We start from the raw sequence: 7563 nt of genomic DNA, 5'->3' as shown, positions 1-7563 counted from the left end.
CCACCCCACGCTCCTCGCAGGGCAGCAGGATGGTGAGAAGGGCCCTCGGGGCTCAGTGGCTCTGCGGAAGAACACTGCCCGCGGGGCCCCCGCTACAAAGTCGGCCAGGGCCAGGCAGGTTAAAAAATAAAATTTGAGGGATCCCTGGGTGGCGCAGCGGTTTGGTGCCTGCCTTTGGCCCAGGGCGCGATCCTGGAGACCCGGGATCGAATCCCATGTCGGACTCCTGGTGCATGGAGCCTGCTTCTCCCTCTGCCTGTGTCTCTGTGCCTCTCTCTCTCTCTCTCTGTGTAACTATCATAAATAAATAAAAATTTTAAAAAAAAAGTTTAAAAAAAAAATTAAGAAAAAAAAAATAAATAAATAAATAAAATTTGAGTTAAGCAGCTCGGGTCAAAAACAAAGAGAGGTAGCGGCTCTGGCAACCTGGACGCGCACAGCCGTCTAACCTGGGCAGCTGTCGCCCAGCTCTCGCTGATGCTTGTCACGCAGTGATGAGGCCCTGCTTACACTTCTGAGAGACAGTAGAAACCTCAAGTGAATATAATTACCTCGTTTTAAACACACCGCGTGGCCTAGGCGGGAGTCTCCGCGCACTAGATGCAGCCAGTGAGCTGCCAGTCTGTGGCTCTTCTGCAGACTTGTCGCCGCTCTCAGCCTGTCTCGCAGGGAAGCCCTCCGGTCAGATGACGGCCGAAGCTGCCCTAACCTGAATATTACGCTTGGCCTTTAATTTAGAGCCCAAGATCTGCGGCTTCCATTGGTCTATGTATCTTGCAGATTCTGACAGCAAACATGAATGACAAGAAAGTGTTGCCCCAACAGAATTCCATGAAATCACATTCTTTTAAGTCGTCTCCTAGATCTAGCGCAGAAAGGCAAGCGATGGGAGGCGAATGCCAGGCAGAGTTAGCAGGACTGATTTCTACGGTGGCACTGGAGTTCTCGTAGAAAAGCCTAGAAATTCTCTCTACTCCGTCCAGTCCACACCGAGGCATGACCATCTGGATCTCCCCGTTAGCCCCCCTCTTGCTGAGGGTACTGACGGCCCCGATGAGGGCCTCCTCGGCCAAATCAACTGGAGGCCTGACCAAGCATCCGGGTCCCATCTCAGGAACATAGTGTCTGTGACAGGTACACTTGTGGCCACCACACGGTTAGTCCAGGGCTGTCTTTCAGCTCAATATGTGGGTCACAAAAAAAAACTCTGCATGTCCTCTGGAGCAGCATTTTTAAAATCATGTTCAAATAAATAAATAAATAAATAAATAAATAAATAAATAAAATCATGTTCTATGGAATCCTAACCCAAGATGCTCTGGGGAAAAAGAGAAGTGGGGAGGGCAATCCATATTTATATATGTTTAGGATATACAATACACACAATTTTTTTTGAATTTCTCAATAAAATTGGCATATTCCAAGGTCTCAGAAGTTCTAAGAATAGAATCTTTTTTTTTTTTTTAAAGATTTTGTTTATTTATTCATGAGAGAGGCAGAGACACAGGCAGAGGGAGAAGCAGGCTCCCCGCAGGGAACCCGATGCGGGACTTGATCCCGGGTCTCCAGGATCACACCTGGGGCTGCAGGTGGTGCTAAACTGCTGCGCCACCGGGGATGCCCCTAAGAATAGAATCTTGAAGAACTTCAAGTCAGTATTTTCCAAGTTTATACGACCAAGGAATGTTTCTTCTGTAATTCCCATTCACGTAGCCATAGGAAATACTTTAGACACCGCTGATGGAGACTAACAACATGGTTTCCTGCCCAAAATCAAGTCATATTTAACAAAAATAATATATATTTTAAGATTTATTTATTTATTTTAGAGAGAGAGCACGCACGCAGGAGGAGGACGGGCAGAGGGAGAGTCTTACGCAGACTCTGTGCCGAGTGCGGAGCCCGACGCCGAGCTGAGTCCCAGGACCCCGAGACCAGGACTGAAACCAAAACCGGGAGCTGGATGCTTGACCAACCCTGCCCCCCGGGCTCCTCTGTGTTAACATCTTTGAACAGTTTATGCTCCTGCATTTCCTCTATTGAATTTTCTCCATCTTAAGACACAGGCCAGTGCGGGAGCCCAGCAATTTCCCACTGAACCAAACTTTACAGCACTTGACATACCACAGAGCATTTTCACAAAAATATTTTCATTTGCCCCTTATGGGCAAACCTCCCAGGCAAATATTCCCCAGTGCTTTGTTTGTTCATCTCCAAAAGCATAAAAACAAATGACCCGGCCAAAGTCACTGCGTCACTCAACCTACCTGATGGGAGATTGCAATTCTATTGGCTTTAAAACTCTCCTTCAGCTCGGTAAGTCCTGATGGCTCAAGGTTTCTACAAGAAACCAGAAACAAGCAAGGGTATTGCTCTTCCAAAATTAGGGATGATGTTGTGGCCATCAGGGCTGTCTGCGTTGACAGTGATAGCAATTAAAGACATAAGCTTGTGCTTGGAAGAAAAGGCCCATCAGAAATGTGTGATGAGCACAAATTAGGAAGACCAAGCAACATGACTTGCTGTTGCACTCCCTGACACATGTGGGAGGAGCAAAGCCATCTAACAGTTCAAATATTCGTACATGGAAGTGACAGTGATGGGCAGGTTAGGAAGATAAACAACACACATTCCCCATCTTCAAGTAACTGTAAGAAAAGCAACCAACAGCTTCCAAAAGAGAAATTCGAAGGAGAGAAAAGCTGAGGCACCTCACGCAAGGAATCTGAGAAAGTCCCTACATTTCAAACCTGGAGATGAGCTGCCTGGTGCTCTTGGAGAGGGCGGATGGCTGAGGAAGAGGATCACAAACGGCCGATTTGCAAGTGGTTATGGTTGAGAACATCCACCTCCAGTCAAGCCTCAGATGGCAGAGCTGCGGATCAACTTGGTGAGCTACCACTGACCTGCGCTGAGGAAGGCTTTCGGGCATCCCTCCTTTGCAACCTTGCAGAGAGCAGCCAAATGCTATATTGTTCCATCCGCACGTATGAGTTGTCACCGCTGCTTTTGAGCAGGAATTGAAGGAAGCTCTCCCATGCCTCACTTTCCCCGAAGGCCTCCTGTAGCTGACCACAGAGAGCGTGAGCGCAGCCTGGCTCTGCACGTCAACCAGGCCGGGCTGAAGGGAAGCCCCACAGATCCTTAGCTGCAAATATCCTCTCTCTGGCCTGACAGCTGGAAGAGTGTGCAGCTCTGATGCGCTGGGCCCGGGAAGCTCCACGGGGAGCCTTGAGGGAACCAGGAAAGGCCGGGAGTCCAGGACTCTCTGCACTTGTTCGGTCTTTGGTCCAGTACTCTGCACTGCTGGCCTTAGCTGTCCTCACCAGGGGAAGGAGCAGAACAGCAGCAACACACTGTTTCCAGAGACTGGACAAGGCCTCAAGATCCTGCAGTGCATGACTACTCATCCAACCCCTGTAGACTACCCCTGGCTCCTGAGAAGGCTCCATCTCCTCCGGTCTAGTCCCTTCCTGCTCACCTTTTGAGGTCCTTTTCCTCCTTCTCAAGAAATTAGTCCTTTGTTTTGGGAAGTTTTCCTGACCCTTGAATCCCACAAATAGACTTTCTCAGTCGCACCCTGCCAGGATTGTTTTCCAAGTATTTCAGGCACGATCCTTGCCTTCCCATTAAATCCAGGCTCCCTAAACATGATGGTGTAGCCACGTCCTCAATGGCTTATGTGTTGAGCACTATACCTACCACATTCTCATAACTGCCTTATATAACTGAAATTATTCTGTTTAATAGGTGAGTAAAGTTCAAAGGTTCCCAAAGTCACACATTTTATAAGAAAATTATAAAGCCAGCGCTTGCTTCTGTCTGGCCACACATCCCTTGCGTCACCACAATGTCCCACTGTCTTTCCCACGGGATATTGCCAACCATGTTGCATGTGCTAGGCTTTTTGTTTCTCAGGATTAGATACACCATCTCATCCTGCAAGGGTTAACAGGTATAAGCTCTTTATCAACCAAGGAAGTAAAGCATCACCTGTTGAAGTACGAAGGAAAAACAATGGCAAATAAAAACTCTTTGGAGAATAAAAAACAAAAATGTCCGATCAATAAGGGCGAGGGTTCTACATGCTAAGGAAATCAAGGACCATGTAAAAGGTAAGTCCTTCCTTATTCCATCCCCTTCTCAGCATCAAAGAGCATGACCGAGACACAGCATATTTCAGGTGCATCAGTTTCGAGGTATCAACGTGAGATCATGTCTTTTGCCAGAACGTCTCTATGATTCCTAGACCCTGAAGCCACCTCGACACTTCATTTCTAGTTTCTCTGACCTTGTATCGTCTAGTTTGTGCCGGGTGCTGTCAAGCAAAGGGGATACTGTGTAGTCCTTGCCCTTAAAGTCCTTGTCCTTACATTGTCTAATGGGGAAGATATTTTAGAAACATTTGCAATAGAATATGGTGAGTGTGTCAGACATGTAATAAAGGACATTGACGGCACGAAGGAAGGCACGGTGAACTCGGCTTAAGTGAGTCAAAAGGGGCATTTGGTGGAGTTGCTTGAGTTGTACTTTAAAGAATCAAAGGACCACAAGAAGCGTCTAAGGATATTCAGGACAAGAACAATGTGACGAAGACGGCGTCGCGTGACACGTCAGAGCATTGCTTTCCTCTATGACATAAGAGGCATGAGGCAGGAGGGCAGGGAGAGAAGCAAAGAGGCTAAAAGGCAATGCTGGCTGGTGCTCTAGGAAACACTTAACCTGTCTCGAAAAAAATTAATTGAAGGACTAAAAAGAGGTGTGCTTGTTACTGAAGTATGCTTGGCAGGCAGATTTTACACCGAAAAGATTCAGGGAGGAGGCAGCCCGGGGGGCTCAGCGGTGGAGCATCTGCCTTCGGCCCAGGGCGTGACCCCAGGGTGCTGGGATCGAGTCCCACATCGGGCTCCCTGGGTGGAGCCTGCTTCTCCCTCTGCCTGGGTCTCTGCCCCTCTCTCTCTCTCTCTCTGTGTCTCATGAATGAATAAATAAAATCTTTTTTTAAGATTCCATTAATTTATTCATGAGAGACACAGACACAGCTCACCGTCTCACATTCCTTCACTATTTCAACGAAGGATCATTGAGCCCACGTGTGCCAGGCCCTGCTTAAGTGTTGGGAATAGACAGTGGAGAGAACGCTCGCTCTAGTGGAAAGCGACCAAACGCAGCGAGAAGCAAGTGTATCACAGGCCGGGAAGCGCCGAGAGGAAGATGGAGCAGCTGGGAGCGTGAGGGCGGGGGCTACCTCACAGGAATAGTTGGAAGAGCACGTCTAATACAGCCGCGTTTGCAAGGAGACCTGACGGGGCCCGAAGAATGAGCTTGAGGCTGTGTGGACGAGGAGCCTCAGAGGTGGTGGTTGGGGGGTCAGCTAGGAGCGTCTGTGTGGCCCCGGGGGGCGGGCCGGGGCAGAGGGTGATAGAGACAAGATGAGGAGGTGACAGCAAAGCACAGATGGGGCCTCAGAAGACCGTGCCTAGGCAGCTGGCGGCGTGCATTCACGCTGTTATCTGGACGGAATTACTAACAGCACCTTGTTTCGTCCCCAGATAGCTCCACCCTGGATCATACACTACACGATCACTCTACTTGTAGGCTTCAAAAGCTTTGGCTTTGATTCTGATTAAAATGGGAAACTCGGGGACGCCTGGGTGGTTCAGTTGGTTCAGAGTCTGCCCTCGGTCCGGGTCACGATCCCGGGGTCCTGGGATCCAGCCCCACGTCAGGCTCCCCACCCGGCAGAGTCTGCTTCTCCCTCTCCCCCTGCTGTTCTCCCTCTTTGTCTTTCTCTCTCAAACAAATCAATGAAAGCTGTAAAAAAAACATAAAATCAATCAAACCTGAAAGAAAGAAAGTAAAAAGGGAAGCCCTTAGAGGATTTTAAACAGAAGGCTGACGGGATTTAGCTTCTCCTTTCAAATAATCACTCCGAGGGCACCTGGGTGGCTCAGCTGGTCGAGTGTCTGACTCTTGGTTTCAGCTCAGGTCACGACCTCAGGGTCACGGGATCGAGCCCCGAGTCAGGTGTGTGCTCAATGAAGAGTCTGAGATTCTCTCTCTGTCTCCCTCTCTCTTTGTTCCTGCCCCCCCCACCACTAAAAATAAATAAATATTTTAAAATGAATGAATGAATGAATGACTCCAGCTTCTGTCACGAGGGTAGATTCAGGGCTAAAGCAAGGAGACTGGTGGGCGGGCCACCGAAACGATCCTGTAGGAGCGGCTGTTAATGATAAAGACAGTGGAGAGCAGCAGATTCTGGCTCGATTTCATTTTGACAAGTAAACTGAGAGGATTTACTGAAGGATTAGATGGAAGATGTGAAATAGAGACGCTCGTCCATGCTCTGAGTGTCTCTATGTTCTTAGCGTTTAGGTCTCACCTTTTGGCCTCAGGAGAAAGGTTTGTTTGATTTTTGATATCTAACTATTTCCAAATTCATAGACACATCACAAGGCTGGAACAAAAAGCATCTATAAACCCTTCACCCTTTTTCCCCAAGAATGACTCCAAGGTTTGGGGCCATGGAGGTAACTCGTGTATTTCTCTTGCTGAAGTGGATACTCCTTAATACCTAGAGGAACGTTTACCCAAGTTGGAAAGTTCAGAAAAAAGCAATACTTTTTGATTCCTTTGTTCCATATCTAAGAATCTATCCTAAACACAGAATGGTTTAAAACAACTGAAAACATACATTTGTGAGAATCCTTTTCTTTAAAAAATATTTTATTTATTTATTCATGAGAGACACAGAGAGAGAGAGAGAGAGGCAGAGACCCAGGCAGAGGGAGACGCAGGCTCCATGCAGGGAGCCCGACATGGGACTTGATCCCGGGACCCTGGGGTCACAACCTGGGCCAAAGGCGGACGCTCACCTGCTGAGCCGCCCAGGTGCCCCCTTTGTGAGAATCCTAACAGCATTGTCTAGAAGAGGAAACAATGTAAATAATGGAAATGTTGACCCTTGAAGACAGAGTTTTTATAAATCAGGACATAGTAAAAAGATACAAGAAATCAGGCCTTCAAAACTAAATTATAAAAAAAAAAAACAACTAAATTATATAGAAGCACAGACAATCGTGTGTGCGTGTGATAGGTTACAATAGCATACGACAGAGCAAAGCGTACATTGATTGCAATCTTATAAAAATATCTATGCAATGTCAGCTAATATAAAAAAGCAAGGGCAGCCCAGGGGGCTCAGCCGTTTGGCGCCTGCCTTCGGCCCAGGACGTGACCCCGGGGTGCCGGGATCGAGTCCTGAGTCGGGCTCCCTGCATGGAGCCTGCTTCTCCCTCTGCCTGGGTCTCTGCCTCTCATTCTCTCTCTGTGTTTCTATGAATAAATAAATAACATATTTTTTTTAAATAAAAAGCAAAATATTCACTGTGTTAAGACAGTAGACTAATGGGTTACCTAATTTTTAGGAAAAAAAAATTTGCTGTTGATCTTCTTTTCTTCTTTTCCATCACAACAGGAAGGGAAGCGTTTGACACAGGAACGAACCACTGATTTTTCGCTTAAGAGGTCTCTTCCCTGCAGCCAGGCCCGCCTCCGGCC

Source organism: Canis lupus, chromosome 23, assembly GCF_048164855.1.
Source record: "Canis lupus baileyi chromosome 23, mCanLup2.hap1, whole genome shotgun sequence".
NCBI lineage: Eukaryota > Metazoa > Chordata > Mammalia > Carnivora > Canidae > Canis > Canis lupus.
The sequence above is the reverse complement of the archived record's forward strand: the minus strand, read 5'-3'. Positions refer to the sequence as shown.